Below are 23,777 nucleotides of genomic sequence, written 5' to 3'. Positions count from 1 at the left end.
TATATGACACTGTAAGATGGTAATGCTACCATGATTGCACCTTAACTTAAAATTTACAACAGTCACAAATGTCTCAGTAGCTACTCTAGTAGCTTGCTGTGACACAACATTAAATACTTTGAATGACTTAAGTGACCATGGTTGCTTATCAGATACATTTTTCCCAAATAGCTGACAGTCACAATTTAAATTTGAACCTCAGTGTTTTATGTATGAGTTTATGTTATTTTTATTTAAAACCCAGACGTTCTTTAAATAAAATTTCCATCAGCAGCATGATGATAAAATGAAATGCCATGAGGAGTTCTGAGAAATGATGAAGTCTTCTGAGTTGTTAAAGATTTACTGATAAATGTAAAAACTGTGCTGCCTGGAACCTGCTCTATTTGAACAGCAGGGGCGAGATTGCCAGTGTAGTCCTGATGACTGACTTCACAGCACCTCTGCCATGAATGCCCCTGCTCCGAAGGCTTAGGTCATTAGACAAAACCAAAGGTCATGGCCTTTCATGTTTGTTTAGTTTTACAGGAGAAAAAAGAACTTACAAGAATATATTTTTCCAAAGAAGAAACATGAACCTCTTAATACCCTGTGTAAGTGTGAAAAATAAAATTAAAGGCTACATAAAGTCTGCAACTAAAGTAGGAAAAAAATGCAGTTCAGTCAGGAGAATCTAAATTTTGATAATAGGTTGAAGTTCTTTCCCTAAGAACTCAAATGAAATAATGATACTTTTGTGATGTGGATGGAATAATAATATTTTAAATGACTTTTAAATGTTGTCATTTGTTGTGGTTAAAAACACAATGCTATAGTGTTGAATTAAACTATAATAAGATGAATGTCAAGCTCTCCAAACCATAAATTTGGGTTACAGTCTTGAAGAGTGAAGCTTATTTGTTACAAGTAAGCCATTGGTGATGGAAAGCAAGACACTCTCAGGAATTTAGACTAAGGCACAACTGACGTGTTATAAATTGCGTTTTTCCAAAGCTACTGGGATTCAAAAGTGAGAAATGTGTTTGCATTCGGGTGCAGTACTGATTGTATTAACAGATGTTTAAGGATGAATGTTTCAAACCAAAGGCATCATTTGTTAGATATTTTCAGCATTATTCTCTGTTTTTTTTAACACACATATGTCAAAACAATTCTGAACAGCATGTTTTAAAACCGATACTAATTCCTTTAGAGAAATAGCTTCACAGGCAAAAGTAATTAACTAAGCAAATAAAGTTTGTATGAAATTAGATCTTATTCAAGTAGTACAAGAATTTGTTAATAGCTAGTAAAGAAAAAAGGTTAGATGATTAGTTTATCCCTTCGACAAATAACTATTTTCTTTTACTGTAATGACCACTGCATATTATGTGGGTTTTAACGCCTTCTGTAAGTAGATCTGCTTATGTGGTAAAGAAACATGAACAACATTGTGTCTTTTTCCTTTTATATTTAATCTTTTATAAGGCTTTTAAATACACACTTTTTAGGATATAGCATTTTACAATGCATATGACATGTGCCACTTTCCTATGAATAAGACAGGGCCCAGAGAATAGCTGTACCCCACATTGTGGATCATTGTCATTCCAGTTACCTATGTATGAGAATCACTTTGTGGACCGCTCCATTAACATCCAAAATAGAATATTCAAGTCATGTTATACTGTTGTAACTTTGTCTTAAAGCATTTAGACCATTGCCTATTATAGAGACTCTTCTTGTATATGTACCAGCTGAGTAATTAGAAATATTTAGATCTTTTTTTTAATCTAACAGAATAAGATTACAGATGTGTACATGTTATTTATTTTTCTTTCTTTTTCTTTTCCCTTTCTTTCTCATTCTCTTTCTTTCTTTCTTTCTTTCCCTTGTACTTCCTCCATCCCTCTCTTCTTTCCTCCCTCTCTCCTTCCTTCCCTCCTTTCCTTCCTTCATTTCCTTCATCTGAAATATGGTCTCATGAACCCCAGGTTACCTGGAAGTTGCTATGTAGCTAAGGATTTCTATGAACTTCTGATCTATCGCAACCTTCCCAGTGTGCTGATACTAGACTCATACAGCAACACTTTTTGTTTAGGCAATGACAGAGCTTCAAACTCAGGGCTTCCTGCATTATAGGCAGCTATTCTCTCAACTGAATTAAAACCCTAGTTTAACTTACAGGAATGTTGAAGATAATGTTTGAAGCAGAAGAGATTCTTTGTGTAATATCTACATCTGGACTATTACAGAACAGTGAGGCAGATTAATGAGAGAAGGAAGAAAATAGCCAGAGATGTCCTGTGAAGGAAAGCCACTATTGAAACAAGAATGCTGTGGGAAAGAGGTGGACTAGAGATAAAAGTTAGGAAAGGAGAGAGGATGGAGGTGGATAGTCTATTATCAGGTGCTGAACCCTGGTGAGTTGGATGTGATGTGTCTGACAGAGTTACTTAAGGCTGATTTTGCAGTTAGGATTAAAAAATCAATGACAGTAACAACATTAGCTTGCTAATCTACTTTGCCCTTGTATGGACAGCATTTCATAGAACAACTGAATTAATATATGAAAAGGAGGCAGAATCCTAAAAAATAACAGCAGCTTTCTCAATTCCTAGATTCTGGAGGAAGTTAATTTTCTCAGAATATCATCTTAACCCATGATCATAGTTTCTTATTTGCCATAGGTCTTGAAAGAAATCTGTCACGGGTTATATAATTAAAACCAATGACTTATTTCTTCATACACTGACAGAAGAAATAATATAAGGTTGAATTTTGAATTATGCAGTACAATATTTGCATGGTAAATATATGCTGAACTTGAACATTTATCTACTGTATTTGTAACTATGTCAATATTATTGCCTTTGAAGATGTATACAAAATAAGAATAATTCTTTAAAAATAAAAAGCTTTTTTCCAAATAAATCAAGACCTTGTGAACAATTTAAATAGACCTGTAAGACTCAAGGAATTAGAGGCTGTCATCAGAAACCTCCCTGGTGTGGGAGAATTGTCTGTATTCTGTCAATCATATTTTAATAAAACTCTGATTAGCCAGGCAGGTAGTATAGGCAGGAAAGCCAGACAGGAAGTAGAGGTGGATCAAAGAGACTGGGAGTATTCTGGAAAGCAGGAAGCTCCCTCCGCAGTTCTGCCCAGACCACCGGAGAGGAAAAATGTAAGCTGTCCAGCTGAGAAAGGTACTGAGCCGTGTGGCTAACATAGATCAGAATAATGAGTTAATATAAGTCATAATAGCTAATAAGAAACCTGAGCTAATGGGCCAATCATTTTATAATCTTATGAAGTGTTGTGTGTGATTTTCTTTGGGCTTGCCGGTTATGGGGTACTGGGTGGGACAAAAACCCCAACAAGCCGGCCCTCATGTTACACCTCCCTACCAATAAAAGCCCTGGACCAGATGGCTTCAGTGCAGAATTCTACCAGAACTTCCAAGAAGAGCTAATACCTATACTCCTAATGTGTTTCACAAAATAGAAACAGAAGAGTTATTTCCAAACTCCTTTTATGAAGCTACAATCACCCTGATACCAAAACCACACAAAGACCCAACCAAGAAAGAGAATTACAGACCAATCTCACTCATGAACATCGATGCAAAAAATCTCAACAAAATACTGGCAAACCAAATCCAAGAACACATACCCGCCCCCCCAAAAAAAGCTTTATGATCGAGTAGGCTTCTTCCCTGAGAGGCAGGGCTGGTTCAATATACAAAAATCTATCAATGTAATCCATCATATAAATAAACTGAAAGGAAAAAACATATGAGCATTGCGTTAGATACTGAAAAAGCATTTGGCTAAATTCAACACCCCTTTATGATAAAGGTCTTGGGGAGATTAGGGATACAAGGTTCATTCCTAAATATAATAAAAGTAATATACAGCAAGCTGACAGCTAAAGTCAAATTAAATGGAGAGAAACTCAAAGTTATTCCACTAAAATCAGAAACAAGACAAGGCTGTCCACTCTCTCCATACCTCTTCAATATAGTGTTTGAAGTTCTAGCAATAGCAATAAGACAGCATAAGGGGATCAAGGGGGATTCGAATTGGAAAGGAAGAAGTAAAACTTTCATTATTTGCAGATGACATGATAGTGTACATAAGCGACCCCAAAACTCTACCAAAGAACTCCTACAGCTGAAAAACACCTTTAGCAATGTGACAGGATACAAGATCAACTCCAAAAAATCAGTTGCTCTTCTATATGAAAAGAACAAAGAAGGAGAGAGGAAAATCAGAGAAACATCACCATTCACGATAGCCACAAATGGCATAAAGTGTCAAGGGGTAACTCTAACCAAGGAAGGAAAATATCAATTTGACAAGAACTTTAAGTCTTTGAGGAAAGAAATTGAAGAGATTACCAGAAAATGGAAGGATTGCTCATGCTCTTGGATTGGGAGGATCAACATAGTAAAAATGACAATTCTACCAAAAGCAATCTATAGATTCAATGCAATCCCTATCAAAACCCCAACAAAATTCTTCACAGACCTTGAGAGAACAATAATCAACTTTATATGGAAAAATACCCAGGATAGCCAAAACAATTCTATACAATAAAAGTACTTCTGGAGGCATTACCATCCCTGACTTCAAACTCTAATACAGAGCTACAATAATGACAACAGCTTGGTATTGGCACAAAAATAGAGATGTTGACCAATGGAATCGAATCAAAGACCTGGATATTAATCCACAAAACTATGAACACCTGATTTTCGACAAAGGAGCTAAAATTATACAATGGAAGAAAGAAAACATCTTTAACAAACGGTGCTGGCATAGCTGGGTGTCAACCTGTAGAAGAATGAAAATACATCCATTTCTATCACCTTGCACAAAACTCAAATCTAAATGGATTAAAGACCTCAATATTAAACTGACCACATTGAACTTGATAGAAGAGAAAATGGGAAGTAGTCTGCAAGACACAGGCACAGGAGACCACTTCCTACATAGAACCCCAAGTAGCACAGACAATAAGAGCAACAATGAATAAATGGGACCTCCTGAAACTGAGAAGCTTTTGTAATGCGAAGGACACTGTCATTAAGACAAAAAGGCATGGAAGAAGATCTTCACCACTCCGCATCAGACAAAGGTCTGATCTCCAAAATACATAAAGAACTCAAGAAACTAGACATTAAAACTCTAATTAACCCAATTAAAAATGGTGTACTGAACTGAACAGAGAATTCTCATCAGAAGAAATTCAAATGGCCAAAAGACGCTTAAGGTCATGCTCAACCTCCTTAGTGATCAGGGAAATGCAAATCAAAACAACTAAGAGATACCATTTTACACCGGTCAGATTAGATAAAGTCAAAAACACCAATGATAGCCTATGCTGGAGAGGATGTGGAGAGAGGGGAACTCTCATCCATTGTTGGTGGGAATGCATACTTGTGCAGCCACTGTGGAAATCAGTGTGGCGATTTCTCAGGAAACTGGGAGTCAACCTCCCTCAAGACCCAGCAATTCCACTTTTGGGAATATACCCAAGAGATGCCCTATCATACTACAAAACCATATGTTCAACTGTGTTCATAGCAGCATTATTTGTAATAGCCAGAACCTGGAAACAGCCTAGGTGCCCCTCAATAGAAGAATGGTTAAAAAAAGGTGTGGACCATATACACATTAGAGTTTTACTCAGCGGTAAAAAACAATGACATCTTGAATTTTGCATGCAAATGGATGGACATAGAAAATGCTTTACTGAGTGAGGTAAGCCAGACCCAAAAAGAGGAACACGGTATGTATTCACTCATAAGTGGATTCTAGCCATAATTAAAGGTCTTTGAGCCTATTATTCGTGATCCTAGAGAAGCTAAATAAGAAGGTGAACCTGAAGAAAATCATGTATCTATCTGCCTGGAGATTGGAAGTAGACAAGAGTGCCAGGCAACCTCGGGTGCATGGGGGTGGGTGGGTGGGAGTGTTGTTGGAAGGGGAGAGGGTTAGAGAGAAGGGAGTAGGGGAGGAATGGGGAAAGCTCGAGGGATTCGGATGAGGAGGAGGGACGAAGGATGGATATGGGATCAGGGAAATATATATCTCAACTAAGGGAGTCATTTTAGGGTTTATAAGAGACTTGATTACAAAGGGGATCCCAGGTCCAAGGAGAGATCCCCAGATTGTTCTCTGGACATAGGAGAGGGTGCCTGAACCAGCCTTGGCCCATAACCATACTGATGAATATTTTGCATATCACCATAGAACTTTCATCTGGCGATGGATGGGGATGAGACAGAGACCCACATTGGAACACTGGACTTAACTCCCTAGGTCCAAACGAGAAGCAGAAGGAAGGAGAATGAGCAAAGAAGGCAAGACCAGAGGGAACCTTCACCCATTGATGTATGGAGATTGAGACAGAGACCCACATTGGAGCACTGGACTAAGCCCCCAGGGTCTAAATGAGGAGCAGAAGGAGGGAGAACATGAACAAGAAAGGCAGGACTGTGAGGAGTGCTTTCACCCACTGATACAAGGGGACTGATCTAGTGAGAGTTCACCAAGGCCAGTTGGACTGGGACTGAAAGAGGACGTGATCCAACCAGATTCTCTGATTGTGGCTAGATTCTCTGAATGTGGCTGGCACGGGATCTTTCTGAAAAGCCATTGACAATGACATGGGGCCTTGTTTCCTCTGCATATACTGGATTTTTGGGATCCAGTCTGTTTGGATGCTCACATTCCAGGACCTGGAAAGAGGGGGAGGAACTTGAACTTCCCACAGGGCAGGAAACCCTGACTGCTCTTAGGGATGGAGAGAGAAGAGGAGAGGGAGTGGGGGGAGTGGGAGAGTGTTGGGAGGAGGGGCGGAAATGGAAACTTTTATAAATTAATAAACTTTTATAAAAAAATCCAGATTTATCACCACTTTGACTCCTATCACAATATTTAAAGATTCAGAAGCAGATTAAATGCAATGGTTACATACTATTCCATAGAATAACATTTTGTGAGACAGATTTTCACTTTATAGCAATGCTTGCTCAAAAATCACTCCTAGCTCTCAGCTAAGTTTTGTGTTAGTGTTGGTCTTTCTGTTTACTCTTTCTCTCAAGTATTGAAGGCTGCTCCATCATACATTGATAGAAGGGCTATTTTGAAACAAGCTGTATAATATACAAGTGGAACCCAACACAATAAATTAAAAATGTATGGAGTAGGTGTTTGTGCAATTTTAATTATCATTTGAAATATCCTAGAGAACATAGCTGAGAAATGAAAAATAGTTTGAGTAATTCATCTTCAATGAAAATAATGAAAATAAAGATACTTCTCATGTCAGTCATTGAAATTTTATAAGGATACCAAAAATTGTTACACTTTAAAAAAAATCTGTAAGATGAGCATAATATTTAGTCATATATAAATGACTTTGGGTTTTAATTTAAACATACATCGAATGATATTTTAAATAATAGTTTAGTTTATTTGATATGTTATTTTCTCAAAGGATCTCGTTAATTATGGTACTAAATGTAAACACTAAATTTTTATAACTAATAATGTAAAGGGAGTATTTAATGTTAGTCAATAAGGGTTATATATTTACAAATCATAAATTTCAATATTATAATTTAACTTATTCCAAATATACCAAATAAGTCCCCCAAATTATTTATTTTTATATTAATCATATAAATAATTATATTATTTCTATATCAATATTTACATATTAATTATATAAAATTATATTTTTATATTAATAAATATTAATTAAATATGTTAATTAATATATTAATTAACATGTTTATAATTGATTAATATTATATTAATATTAAATATGTAAAATTTCCTATTACATATTTTTGATATTTTCCAATGGAAAATACTTATAAACCACTCATATTTTTATTTCCTGATCTCCAGTTTCATATTATTCTCCTGTCTTATATCTGTGTGACAATTGAATATTTCTAAAGCTAAAGAATATTTTAATATATATATGCAAAGTTATAGTAATAAACATAAAATTACAACACTGAAGTCAATTATTTTAAGTAAGGAAACTCACATGTTCTTACAAAAGACAGAGTAATGTTATTTCTAAGCTGGAAATATTTCTGTAAATAAATGAGTTACTTGTAATGTAAAGCTATTGCTTTAGAAAAATAGAACTAGAGTATAAAAATTAATTTAGTTTATAAAATATATTAAAGCTTGACTAGCTATGTTTCAAAATTAAATTACAGTCTCTCATCATAGGTTTCCTAAGTTTTTAGGAATCATTCATAAAAGATACTCTCTATAAATTTTCTAGGTTGAGAAAAGAAGGAATGTTTTTTACCCTGAAAAAGAAAATGTATATTCAGATCTGTATCTTATAACTATGTGTCAAATAAATTATTATGTGTCAGTGAGTGGCTTGAGTTGGGCATTTCTGAGAAATAAGGTTTTCCCATAATACCATGTCTCAGGTAGTCCTGTCTGTTGCTGTAAGCTCACTTCCACAGCAAGGCAGCTCCCCTTGCACATTACGTACCCTACTGTTTGTGAAATATGATCCTGCACAGGCTTCAAAACTCTCTTCTTCAAAATCATTTCAGGAAGTGGTTCAATATCTATGAAGCAGAAGTCATACTGATTTCTGAAATGTTTAAAATAAATGTGGTTCAACGGTGTTCTTCTCTGACCATATTCCATGCTGAATGCAAGGTATTATGTGTCAGTAGACAGCGAGTCACATGTGCAGTTCAATATCCCTTCCTCTCTCACAGTCTTCTCTATCCTACCCCTTTTAGGCAGGTCAAAGAAAATATCTTTATTTCCAATGACATCAAAGAATACTGACTCTTCCAAACCAATGAAGTGTTCTCTTGGGTTTAATGGTTTTATATGTTATGATAATCAGGTTCAGCAATTCAAAGATACTGGGAATACCCCTGTTTCAAGAGTTACGCAAATTGTCAGAAAACAGTGGAATTTCTGTTATCTCTTTGGCTTAAGTATTTTCAATTATATAATTATGCATTGATTAAGATAACTTTCTAGTTCAGAAACATATTATCTGATTCTAAATGACATTAGGATTCTATCTTAGCTCTCAGTCAGCATGTTATTATCAAGAAAATGTCTCAAAGATAGTGAGCAACCTTACAGTACTACAGGTTCAAATGTGCTTACTGTAACACCATATAAATCAGTACATAAGTTACTTAAAATATTAAAATTAAAATGCCAGTATTTAATATATTTATGCAAATTTATGTATGTAAATGTATATTATATATATATATAAATGAACTCTTTTTTAATTATAAAGAAAATATGTTTAAGACAGTATTTAATTAAAATTAATGTACAGAAGACCATGCTGGCATCCAAACTAGAGATCCACTTGCCTCTGTCTCTCAGGCGCTAGTATTAAAGGCAAGCACCAGTGCAGCCCAGCTATGCCATAATTTATAGACCCAGAGAGACTAGGTACCAAGGAGGCTTCAAGGAGGCAATGCCAAGATCTCCCTGGGAAAGGGAAATAGAAGAAATTTTTGGATTGGACTGAGGCAAGTCGGGATGGGAAATGAACAGTTTTGTTTGGGGCTCTAAATAAGGAAAGAACTTAAAAAGACTACTGCAAAGGAGGGAACATTTTGGGATAAGGTACAAGGGAATCTCCCAGTAATATACAAAGATGATTCCAGCTAAGACTTCTAGAAAAAGTGGATGCATAGCCTCACCTGTGATGAGAATTCCAATAAAGGGAGTAGAAAATGTTAGGATCTGTGAGTCATCTCACAGAAGACCTCAATTCATGAATGCAATCAGTGGAAGAATTTATTTCTCAAGATTAAATATTCTAGCGTGCAGGGTCAGCTACATGATAAGTTGATGACCATGAGAAGAGTTTGCAGCCTATTTTTACATAACTAAGGGGAGTTTCAGAGACAGTGAATCACTGCAAATGTAATTGGTAAAGGAAGCCCCAGTTACATTAGTATATTTGTAGTTGACTGAGGCTTTATCTTCAGGCATATTTGCACAAGGTTGGAAAAGTCGGGAAATGACCTAGAAGGGAGAGTGTATAACTTATCCTTGAGACATTGTAGGGATGATTGCAGTAAGCCTTGTTTGTGTTTTTTCCCTTAACCCTGAATGTAATTTGTTGATAAATGACCCTTTATTGGGAGAGACACATGTTTTCCCCTCTTAGAGTACTGAACATAAATTCAGTTGTAAAAGTATAAAAACCAACACAGCCACATCATCTTTGACCTATAGTTTGTCCCCCTATGGGATGTGTTAGGGTAAGGGTGGCCTAGACATTGATGCAGTGGCCAAACAATAAATGGTCTAGCCTAAAATGCATGCCAGGAGAGTAAACTCACTCCTGACACTGACACCCCTACCCTCCAGAGCATCAGGACCCACAGACTGGAAGACCCATAGACTAGGGTAGAAGAAAACATTATGAAAAGTAATAAATGTAAATGTAATGATTTCTAACGATATTCTGATATACACATAGATTAGTGCCCAGCCCAGTTGTCTTCAAAGAAGCTTTGTCCAGCAAGTGAAGGAAACAGATTCAGATTCACATTAGGCAGAACTCAGGCAGTCTTGTAAAACAAGGGGAGAAAGGATTGTAGGATACAAAGGTGTCAAAATCAAGACAAGAAAACTCATAAAATCAATTAATCCCGTCTCAGAAGGGCTCACAGAGACTGTACTGACAATATGGGAGCATTCATAGTTAGTTTATAGAGGACTAACCTAGGACCTGTGTACATATGATAATGTTGTCCAGCCTGGTCCTCTTGTAGAACACATAACAGTGGGAATAGGGACTGCCTCTGACTCTTACTTTTACTTTTGATACCTTACTCCTCATACTGGGTCTCCTTGCCAAGTCTTAATAAATGGGGAGGTGCTTAGTTGAAACTTGAAATTCTATGTTTTGTTGATATTCATAGAAGACCTGTTCCTTTCCAAAGCAGAAATGGAGTAAGAGTGGATGGAGTCTGATGAAAACAGCAGGGGTTGGAGGAGGAACTGGGAGGAGAAGAAGGAGAGGAAAATGTGGCCAGACGTTAAATAAATATAAGTTTAAGAAAAAAAAATAAAACTGATGCAAGTGAAGATCATTGTGGTGGCTGAATGAGTCAGTCTTCTAAAGAGTGTTTCATGTTTCCTCTCTTATGTTTAGTCTCGGGGATGAGAAAGAGAAGTAAGAGTCCCACATATGGAAGAAGAAAGCTGGGAAGAGGAAAGGGAAAAGTGAATGTGAAGCTGAAGACTATCAAGGTGTATGATAGTCCCTCATCTACCTTTTGTCATCTACATCCCCACAGGTTTAAATCAATACCCATGACTTGTGGTTGCAATCTACTCATGATTTAACTTTGAAAGTAAATTGCTTCATCTCTTTACCATAACTTTTTTCACATACAACTATCCCCACATTCATGACCTAGCCTGAGACTCCTGGTATGAGATTTTTATTCCAGCTTAACTAAACAGCTCAAGCATCAGCTTTGTTTCTCCTATCTCTAGTCATGCAGCTTTTGCATGAGCTCAGTTTAAGGCATGGGATATTTTCAAATCAGACACAGACCCAGTAAGTCCATGTACCAAAATTAAATCTCTAAAACAAAAACAATATTAATAAATATCATGTTTCTCACCAAACTCATGAGTCCTATACAAATTTTTCCTAATGAGAATTTACCAAAATAAACCAACAAATACAAAATTTAAAAGAAGAATTATAAGTTTTATCAAAGATTTCAAGGAGTTTAAAGAAGACATAAAAACTTTTCACTGAATCTCAAGAGAATAACCGTAAAAGCCTGAGTGATGATCAAGTAAATACAATCAAAAGGCTCACTGAAATGATAAAGACAATCATATTTGAAATCATAATTCAGGAGAGTTTTAAATATTAAAAAAAACTAAATTTAAAATGAAAATGGAATTCCAAAACTCTGTAAGCTAAGTAGGAAATTCAAGGGAAAATCTTATAAGTACAGTGGATCTAATAGAAGAGAGAATATCAGGAATTGATACTAATGTAGAGGAATTAGGCACCACAATAAAAAATTGGAAAAAAAATCACAGGAAAGGAATGTACAGAAAACATGGGAAACTATGAAAAGACCAAACTTAAATTTATTGGCAGAGAAGGAGAAGAATCCCAGATCAAAGGCATAAATGATTTCTTCCAAAAAATACTAGAAAGAACTTTGCCAACTAAGCATAGATATATCCATACAGACAAAAGAATATTATATAGCCTCAATTCAACAGTACCAAAAGGAACTCTTCAAGGCATATCATTAATCAAGAAAATATAATACCAAACATAGATTGTCAGACTTTGTACAGTTAGTTTATAAAACACATACTACTGGAAATTAAAGGCACAAGTTAACACAAACAATTACTAATGGATAATATTATCACTTCACTTTCTCCAGTGTACAGGTTATCTGAACAAAAACGACAAAGAAGAATATCAAAACTTCAGAATTAGATGACATCTTACATCAAAAGGACATACAGGTATCTGTAAAATATTCCACCCAAACACTGAAGAATACATTTTCTACTCAGCTGCTCAAGTACACTTCTCTAAATGGACCAAATCTTGGAACACAAAAGACAACTTCAAAAATTCAGAAAATCTCAAAAATTTCATGTATACTATTTTACCATTATGTAAAGTACTTAATATCAACAGAAAGCAAATCTCTAGTGAGTGCATAAACTCATACAGATTAAGCAGCTTCTTTCCGAATGATGAATCTGGCAAAAAAGAAGCCAAGAAAGATTATTTTTTCATATCCCATAATTAAATGAAAATTAAAACACAATACTAAAATTCAGTCTCTGAGAAATGTCAAAAGTAGTTCAAAGGGGAAAAATTATAACAAGACAACTCCTACAGCTAACAAACTCCTTCAGTAATGCTGCAGGATACAAGGTTAACTAAAAATAGATCTGTAGCCCTCCTATATACAGATGATTAATCAGCAGAGAAAGAAATTAGAGAAATATCACCCTTCAAAATATGTACAAACAACCTAAAATATCTTGGGATAACTAAAATTCTAACCAAACAAATGAAAGAACTTTAAGACAAGAACTTGAAGCTTTTAAAGAAAGAAATTGAACACGATATCAGAAAATGGAATGTTCTCGTATGCTCTTTGGAAGTCAGGATCAAAATAGTAAAAATGGCAATCTTAACAAAAGCAATCTACAGTTTATTGCAAGCCCCCATAAAAATTCCAGTACAATTCTTCAAAGAGCAAGAAATAACAATACTCAATTTCATATGGAAAAACAAAAGTTCCAGGATAGCCAAAACCATAAAGGAACTTCCAGAGGCATCCACAATCCCTGACTTAAAGCTCTACTCTAGAGTTTTAGTAATGAAAATTCCTCTTTCTTAAAGAGTTAATTAAAAGATTTGTCAATGTTCAGGATGGGAAAATGTTATGTTGAAAGCTCTCTGTTCCAGAGACTTAAACTAATAGCCTCAATTAAAAATGTTTGTTTCAGAAGCTACTACCTACTCTCACACATACCGTTGTCCTACATATTCTTATTATGAAATCTATCTCTCTGTTTTGCTCTGTTCCATGTGTCTCATTTGAATTATCTGAATGGAGATCACAAAGATTTGGGAGTTCAGAATGAGATCCTGAGAATATCAAAAATCTGTATGTTTCTGTGGTTTATTATGTTCACAAAAACCTCTGTTTCTACAAAAGAACACTGTACATACTATTTTACAACATGAGTCTATATTCACCTCTCACTCATTCAATGCTTTCACATGGTTTCCCTGAGAATAGCTACACATAAAACTAAGCTCTACAACATTATGTTTCTTCTCCTAATGCTAATTAATGAAGTTTGCTTATATCATTTTCATTTTTTAAGTGGAGGCAAGTTTAAAATTTTCTAAATTGCAGTTTTCTAAATAGAGTATGGAGATACAATTTACACTCTTTGCACACACACTTCACTTTGACGACAATATAAACTAAATATTGCAGGAAAGGAACAATGAAACTGTTGTTCTAAAATTCAAAGTTTAAATAATGCTCTATAAATATTAGATTCTGTATTTAGCCTGCAACAATTAAGGTGGAGTCCAGAAGAATATGCTTTAATTTCAATTAGAGCTATTCCTAAAATCATATAAATTAAATGTGTTAAATATAATTCATCCAACTAACAAGCATAACTTCTAGTAAATGTGTACACTTGTTCTTTGTTTCGGAACTATACATTGCAAAGAAAAGCTTTATGAGATGATGAAATTGAGTAGAGAATAATTTATTTTAGAGAAACGAAGATGATTTATTGACAAAAGTATGAAAGGAAACAATTTAGATGACTAAATCTAGGAGATAGTATTACTATAATTCACTGTATCTCATGAAGTTTTCACTTCCATAGTCTCATGGCTTGCATGCTCAAGCAATACAATATCAATATTAATACAATATTTGTATTCTACAATACAAATGACAGTTTCTAGACTGGAGTAGGCAGCCTAATTCCAAGAACAAATTACTATATAATCAACTTTAAAAGTACATTTCTAACTTCATATCCTTGCTAATACTTAAAACTTTGTATATACACTGTTAACAAAAGAAACTAGAAACTCTCTGAGTTAATTATTTCCTTAGTTGGAAAATATGGCTTTTATTAACTTTTCTCCAAGTCACTTTGCTGTGCAATAAAACAAACAAATGAAAAATTAAACATGGACTTCCTTGTTCTGGTCAATCCCAAAAATGTAGGGTTTTTTTATTAGTATTGTTTTCTCTGGCTACCTCCAGTTGACAGATTCACTCTACTTGATGTGATTCTTTTATTTTTTCGCAGTGATAGTTTTTTTTTAATTTACTTATTTATTTATTTATAGAAATTTCCACTTCCTCCCCTCTTCCCAATAATCTCCTACTCCGCCCACTTCCTCTCCTCCTCCCTCTCCAGTCCTAAGAGCAGTCAGGGTTTCCTGCCCTGTGGGAAGTTCAAGTTCCTCCCCACTCCCTCCAGGTCTAGGAACGTGACCATCCAAACAGACTAGGTTCCCAAAAAGCCAGTACATGCAGGCAAAAGAAGACCCAGTGCCATTATCAATGGCTTCTCAGTCAGCCCCCATGTCAGCCACATTCAAAGAATCCGATTTGATCACATGCTTGTTCAGTCCCAGCCCAGCTGTCCATAGTGAGCTCTCATTAGATCAGTCCCCTTGTATCAGTGGGTGAACACACCCCTCGTGGTCCTAATTACCTTGTTCATGTTCTGCTCCTCATTTGGACCTAGGGGCTCAGTCCAGTGCTCCAATGTGGGTCTCTGTCTCTATCTCCATCCATCGCCAAATGAAGGTTCTACGGTGATATGCAAAATGTTCCTCAGTATGATTATGAGCCAAGACCAGTTCAGACCCTCTCTTCTCTGTGCCCAGAGAACAATCCGGGGACCTCTCCTTGGACCTGGGAACACCTCTAGAATGAAAACTCTTGCAAACCCTAAAATGGCTCCCTTAGTTGAGATATATATATTTCCCTGCTCCCCCATCCATCCTTCCTCCCTCCCCCCATCCCATTCCCCCAAGCTATCCCCAATCCTCCCCTTATCCCTTCTCTCTAACTATCTCCCCTTACTTCCACTCCCCCAACTCCTTGCACCCAAGTTTGCCTGGCAATCTTGTCGACTTCCAATATCCAGGAGGATAACTATATGATTTTCTTCAGGTTCACCTTCTTATTTAGCTTCTCTAGAATCACAAATTATAGGCTCAAAGACCTTTAATTATGGCTAGAATCCACTTATGAGTGAGTACATACCATATTCCTCTTTTTGGGTCTGGGTTACCTCACTCAGTAAAGCGTTTTCTATTTCTATCCATTTGCATGCAAAATTCAAGATGTCATTGTTTTTTACCACGGAGTAAAACTCTAATGTGTATATGTTCCACACCTTTTTAAACCATTCTTCTATTTAGGGGCACCTAGGTTGTTTCTAGGTTCTGCCTATTACAAATAGTGCTGCTATGAACATAGTTGAACAAATGCTTTTGTAGTATGATAGGGAATCTCTTGGGTATATACCCAAGAGTTGAATTGATGTGTTCTGAGGGAGGTTGACTCCCAGTTTCCTGAGAAACAGCCACACTGATTTCCAATTCCCACCAACAATGGATGAGTGTTCCCCTCCCTCCTCATCCTCTCCAGCATAGGCTATCATTGATGTTTTTGAGTTTAGCTATTCTGACAGGTGTAAAATGGTATCTCAAAGTTGTTTTGATTTGCATTTCCCTGATCACTAAGGAGGCTGAGCATGAACTTACATGTCTTTTGGCCATTTGAAGTTCATTTGTTGTGAATTCTCTGTTCAGTTCAGTACCCTATTTTTAATTGGGTTAATTAGAGTTTTAGTGTCTAGTTTCTTGAGTTCTTTGTATATTTTGGAGATCAGACCTTTGTCTGATGAGGGGTTGGTGAAGATCTTCTCCCAGTCAGAAGGTAGCCTTTTTGTCTTACTGACAGTGTCCTTTGCTTTACAGAAGCTTCTCAGTTTCAGGAGGTCCCATTTATTCATTGATTCTCTTATTGTCTGTGCTACTGGGGTTCTACATAGGAAGTGGTCTCCTGTGCCTATATCTTGTAGACTACTTCCCACTTTCTCTTCTATCAGGTTCAAAGTGGTCAGATTAATTTTAATGTCTTTCATCCATTTGGACTTGATTTTTGTGCATGGTGATAGATATGGATCTACTTTCATTCTTCTACAGGTTGACATCCAGTTATGCCAGCACCATTTGTTAAAGATGCTTTCCTTCTTCCATTGTATAACTTTATCTCCCTTGTCAAAAATCAGGTGCTCTGCTGCTGGAGCTCCTTCTGCTCCTTCAGCCAATCGCTGCTGACTTACCAGCCCACTGGGGCGTGGTCTCTCTCTCTTTAAAAAAAGCAGCGGTTGTCCTCCTCTCCCTCTCTGGCTTTGGCTCCGCTTCCGGCTTCTAGTCTCCTTTCCTGTTCGCGGGGAGGGGCTGTTGTCTGGGATGGTAATCTGTAAGTTTTTTCCCCTTTGAATAAATAACCATTCTATCAAGCATAATTCCAAACTGGTGCAGTATTGTCTGTGACTTATGCCTTCATCTGGTGCTCTGTGTTTGGTCGTAGAACCTCCCTTTCCCCCCACTCAACTGCTTGCTGCCAGTTCGGCTAGTCACAAGCCCTCCCTCAGCTGTGACCTGTGCCCTGTGTGTGGAGTCAGCAGTTCAATTAAACCCTACGCCTCCCAAGCTTCACAGGCTCGGGAGAGTCTCTGCCTGACTGGTTTGCTCTTTTCTGAGTTGTTTTTAAATTTCCCTTGTAAGTGTGGCACCTTAGTGGCATGAATCAGAACGACTCGGTCACATGGAGGCATATGCCATATGCGGCTTCCGGGTTGCTCTTTTCTACCCCTGGATTCTGGGTTTCTGGTTACGTGTATGGAATTGATTTAATTACATTTTCATTGTTGAGCAACTTATATTTCCTAGTTTTTAACAAATACTAAGGCAGACACTGAGACAGGACCCCGTTTCTGTCACCTTTGCAGTGGTTCTAGTCGCGACTTGGCATCAGCGCCACCCACTAGACAAGAGGTAATATGGCAGTTTTTGTTTCCAATGCCAATTTTACTGTTTTCTTTATTAATACAATGGATTATGTCATGCAAGGTTTATATGACTATGGGGATACATTAATTTACTTGTTACTAGGTTTCAGTTTTCTTTTCAATATTTTATCAGTAAGGAAGATATGATTTTTACGGACTAATAATGAACAACTAGTTGAAAGGATTAAAATTATTGAAAATCAGGGGTTATCTGAACAAGTGGATACTATGATAGACAAAATTGACTCCATGTCCAAGGGTACTAGGAAGTTACCTGAAAGGGTTCAGGCTGTGGAATTTGACGTTCAGACATTACCACAAAGTTTTGATAAGGTAACAGATAAAATGTACCTCCAGAATGGGAAGCAAAAAACTGATACCTTAGTGAAATTCCTAGAAACACGGGTAGGTCAGGAGATTCAAGATTTAAGGGAGACAATGATAAAAAGAATAGAAATGATTGAAGAAATTATTGGAGCTGATGAACAGACTAAGAAGGTACAAGGACAGGACACAATGCCACCACCAGCTGTTAGCTGGAGAGATGGCTCAGAGGTTAAGAACACTGACTGCTCTTCCAAAGGTCCTGAGTTCAATTCCCAGTGACAACTGCTTTGGGGGGAGGAACTTGGACTTCCCACAGGGCAGGAGACCCTGACTTCCCTTGGGGACAAAGAGGGAGGAGGAGAGGGAGGGGGGAGTGGGAGGGTGTTGGGAGGAGGGGCGTAAATGGAAACTTTTTATAATTTAATAAAATTACAAAAAAAATAAAAAAATAAAAAAAAATAAAAAAAGAACTGGCTTACCCAGGGTTCTAACAACATACCCTATAATTTATTCTGACAAAGGGTCAACTTCTAAAAGCTCAAAGGGAGTTAAAGAAGCTAGATGGACGCCAATAGCAATGAATGATTTAAAAGAAATTAAGCAAGCTGTCGTTAATCATGGCTTTCACTCTGCATTTGTTAAGGAAATAATAAGGACTTGGGCTTCTAATGTCAGAGCTAACCCCCATGATTTCTTTCAGCTAGTATCTGCAGTTTTAGATGATGGAACTTCCTTGATGTTTGGAATTTATTTCAGAGAAGAATCCAAACACATGGAACAGCAAGGAAGAGCAAAAGGTGTGGAGGTTTCCCAAGATCGAATTCTTGGTGTAGGAGCATATGCTGATCCACTGGTCCAAGCTCTTTATGACAAAGAAGTGTTGTCCTTATGTCACAAAGCAGGCTTGAATGCTTTGAATAGAATACAAGATCCAGCAAAAAGGTTCGAATCATATACCAGGGTTAGGCAGGGACAGAGAGAACCGTTTACTGACTTTGTGCAAAGATTAATTAAGGCTCTGGACATAGGGATAACAAACCCAGAGGCTAGATGAATACTTCTTGAATCTCTAGCTTTTGAAAATACAAATACCGAATGTAGAAAGATAATTGGGCCTTTAAGATCTAGATCAGCACCTATGGAAGAATGGATAAAACATATGATGAATGTTGAGATGTTTAGCTATAATGATGAATCCTGGGTAGGAGAAGAGATTTCCAAAGCTATGAGGAGACATCAAACTACCAGGAGTTTTAATTGTGTTAATTAGGACATGTGAAAAGGAATTGCAGGCAAAGAAATTCTAGGAATAATATCTCCTCTGGGAATAATAAAAGTAGGAGACCTCAGCCTTCAGGTATATGTAGGAGATGCGGTAAAGACCAACATTGGTCCAACGAATGCAGGTCAACAACAGACAGACAAGGCAACCAGATACCATCGGGAAACTCCTTGAGGGGCCTCTCGCAGGCCCCCAAGCCAAAAGTGGCCCAGTCATTCCCAGTTATAGTGGAAAATGTGTCTCACCAAGAAAATTGAAAACTCCAATGTCGGCCGTAAAAAGTAATACTGGTCTAAAAGATGAATTACATGTTGAGAATGAGTCAAAAAATTCAGTTGGACAGAGTAAACGTGTATTTTGGCAAACTTCTATTAACGATCAAAGACCAAAGCTAAGAGTCTGTATAAATGGCATTTTTATTGAAGGCTTATTAGACACAGGTGCGGATGTAAGTATAATTACTCCAGAATCTTGGCATCCGAATTGGCCTCTTCAAGAGGTAGATGTTCAGTTCCTGGGAATTGGAACCCTATCTCGTGTAAAACAAAGCACAAGATAGGTGGAATGCATAGGGCCTGAAGGGCAAATAGGAAGACTAAGGCCATATATAGCCAACATTGCAATAAATTTATGGGGCCATGACCTGCTACAGCAATGGAATACCCAGATTAACATTCCTGTAGTTCCAGGAACTCACAATTCTGGGAAGGATATAATGAGGCATTGTGGAAAAAGGTCACCAGCCATTCAGGCTATACAAGAACATACAGCCAGTAGCAAACCTTTAGAGGTACCAACAGCCCTATCTTTAAAATGGCTAACTGAGAAGCCAATATGGATCAAGCAGTGACCTCTAGCTGAAGATAAATTACAGGCTTTGGAACAGCTGGTACAAGAGCAACTAGATGCTCACCATATTGAAGTATCAACCAGCCATTGGAATTCTCCTGTGTTTGTTGTAAAAAAGAAATCTGGTAAATGGAGAATGGTGACAGATCTAAGAGCTGTCAACAAGGTAATTCAACCTATGGGTTCGCTACAATCTGGAATTCCTTTGCCTTCTCTATTACCAAGAGGATGGCCTCTTATAGTTATTGATTTGAAAGATTGTTTTTTCACTATACCTTTGCAAGAAAAGGATAGAGAAAAATTTGCCTTCACAGTGCCTACTTATAATAATTCTCAGCCTACTAGGAGATATCAATGGACTGTCCTTCCACAGGGGATGCTCAATAGTCCCAAATTGTGTCAATATTTTGTGAATAAGCCATTGGAAATAATTCGTAAGCAATTTCCCAAGTCCATAATTTATCATTACATTGATGACATTTTATTATCTGATTCAAATAAAGATATTTTGGAAAGTATGTTTGAAGAAGTAAAGAAAGTCTTGCCTAGGTGGGGATTACAAATTGCCCCTGAAAAGATTCAAAGAGGAGATTCTATTAATAACCTAGGTTATAGAGTAGGGTTAGAGAAAATTCGAACGCAAAAGGCACAAATTAGGAGAGACCGGTTACAGACTTTTAATGACTTCCAAAGATTGTTAGGTGACATTTCCAGTCTACGACCAGCTGTTGGGATAACACCTGATCTAATAGTTCATTTAAGCAAAACCTTAGGTGGTGATAAAGATTTGAATAGTCCCACAAAATTGACAGTTGAAGCAGAAAAGGAACTGACAATGATTGAGGAAAAATTACAGAAGGCACATGTGGATAGGGTCAACCCAAATCTTAGTTCCATCCTAGTCATACTGCCTTCCAGAATTTCTCCTACAGGGATTTTAATGCAGAGGGAAGATATTATTTTAGAGTAGATATTTATACCTCATAAACCAAGTAAAAAATTAAAAACTTATGTAGAAAGGGTCTCTGAATTAATTATAAAAGGTAAACTGAGACTTCATCAACTATCAGGTATAGACCCAGCAGAAATTATAGTGCCTTTTACTTCTGAAGAAATAAGAAAGTTATGAGAAAATAATGAACCATGGCAAAGAGCTTATAATAATTTTTTGGGAGAAATTAACAGCAACTATCCCACAAGTGGTAGACTTAACCTCATAAAGATAACTTCTTGGATTCTTCCTAGAATTGTACATAATGCTCCAATAACTGGAGCCCGGACATTTTTATATCAATGCAAATAAATCAGGAAAAGCAGGTTATAAATCAGAAGAATTGAGTAAGGTAGCACAAAGCCCTTATAATTCTGTACAGAAGGCAGAATTATATGCCATTCTTATGGTGCTAAGGGATTTTAAAGAACCTCTTAATATAGTTACAGATTCACAATATGCAGAAAGAGTTATCTTGCATATTGAAACCGCTGAATTCATACCAGATGACACAGAGTTGACTTCATTGTTTATCCAGGTACAGGACATAATTAGGAATAGGCGTTGTCCAATGTACATAATACACATCCGGTCCCATACTGGTCTTCCTGGCCCTCTAGCACAAGGCAACGCTGAAATTGTACATTTATTCATTGGAAGCATTCTTCAGGCCTCAGAATTTCATAAAAAAATCACGTCAATAGTAAAGGCTTAAAGAAAGAGTTTTCCGTTACATGGCAACAAGCTAAGGACATTATAAAGAGAAGTCCTACTTGTTCTTTCTATAATCAAACACCATTGCCTGCAGGGAGTAACCCAAAGGGTACTCAAAGGAATGAAATCTGGCAGATGGATGTGTTCCACTTTATGGAATTTGGTAAATTAAAATATGTATACCACACCATAGACATGTATTCAGGTTTTCAATGGGCAACTGCCCTGAGCTCAGAAAAGGCTGATTCAGTAATCACACATTTATTGGAAGTTATGGCCATCATGGGTATACCTGCACAAATAAAGACAGACAATGGTCCAGCATATGTATCTAAGAAAATGAAACACTTCTTTGCTTATTATAATATAAAACACGTTACAGGTATGCCATATAATCCTACAGGTCAGTCAGTTAAAGAAAGATCAAATCGTACTATAAAGGATATGCTAAACAAATAGAAAGGGACAAAAGATAACCCCAGAAATAGATTACATATTGCTTTATTAACCTTGAATTTTCTTAATGCTAATGAGAAAGGAACAACAGCAGCAGAGATGCATTGGATAATGGAAAAAAACTTCTGAACTAAATCAACCTGTTTATTTCAAAGACGTGCTGACCTCTCAGTGGAAGCCAGGAGATGTGCTACATTGGGGAAGGGGTTTAGCTCTTGTTTCCACAGGAGAAGAAAAATTGTGGATACCATCAAAATTAATAAAGGTTCGATTTGAAGAGGAGAAACCTCTTGGAAAGGAGAAATGACAACTCATCTACAATGACGATATTCATACAGGTGGTAAGAAAAACATATAGAATGGGAACAGGGTTCTGTTCTTATCTCCACAGGAAAAAACTGATCTTCTAAAAGTTCAAGAGACCCTGGATATTTGAATACTGACAGATGGAAAATAACAGCCCAATAGGGACTATCATGAAAACTGAATAGGTTCTGTAAGTACAATATACTAAATCATATTTCTAAATTTATAGAGCTGGTTTTGGAGTTGGACTCTGGCTCAATCCCTCTCTAATTCCAAACCTGTTGTTGAAAGAAAAACCCAGAGTTTCTGTCTCATGTCAAGAGTCATGATATGGGACAGAAAGAAATATGAGTTTAGAAAACATCTTTACTTTTCTTCATATCTATCGTACCTTTCATTAAATATATCTATCATGCCTTTCATTGAATATATGTATATCTGTATATGTCTATATAATTACTGTTTAAGTTTTCCACAATGAACAATGAGTTTTTCCTGCAGTGACATTTGAAGTTTCCAGGAAGAAGATGGGGCCACATAACAACAACTCCACCTGATTGAGATGACGTCATGATACTGATAGTGCTATTACAAGACCTGTTTTGGGTACCAGCTGCACAAGAAGGTTCCAACGCGGTTAGCTGAAATGGTGCACATCTTGTACAACATTCTGGCCAGACCTCCACAAAATACTCAGAGACTATTTGCAATTTTAAAAGACATTGATCTTGAAATTTAACCATCATTTTAATTTCACAGGATCCCCCAGAAAGAACGTCGCCCCCATGACAGCTGGAAGTAATTCTAGAGAACAATGTCCCCTCTCCCAGTAAAGTTTGTCCTTGGGTTTAGGAACATCATTTAGGGATTGGTTATAATTAGTATACGGTTGAGGGTTGGGGGAGGAATTTTATAAGCGCAGGAACTTTTAAAAAACATAAAATAAAAGAGGGATAATTGGATTATGGGATAATAGATTTGTACTTGTGAGTTATTGTTTTTAGACAAATATATTGGTATCGATTCTTATATATTGATACAAAGTTAAATTATGTTGACTATTTTATGCATGCATGCTTCTACCTCTGTTTAAAACGTTTTTATGTATTGATATATATATATATACAGTATTGATAGATGTATATTTACTATATTGCATTGTATACTTCTACCTCTGATTAAGATACAT

Source organism: Myodes glareolus, chromosome 15 (assembly GCF_982192425.1).
Source record: "Myodes glareolus chromosome 15, mMyoGla1.1, whole genome shotgun sequence".
Lineage (NCBI taxonomy): Eukaryota > Metazoa > Chordata > Mammalia > Rodentia > Cricetidae > Myodes > Myodes glareolus.
This window is presented reverse-complemented; position numbering follows the sequence as displayed.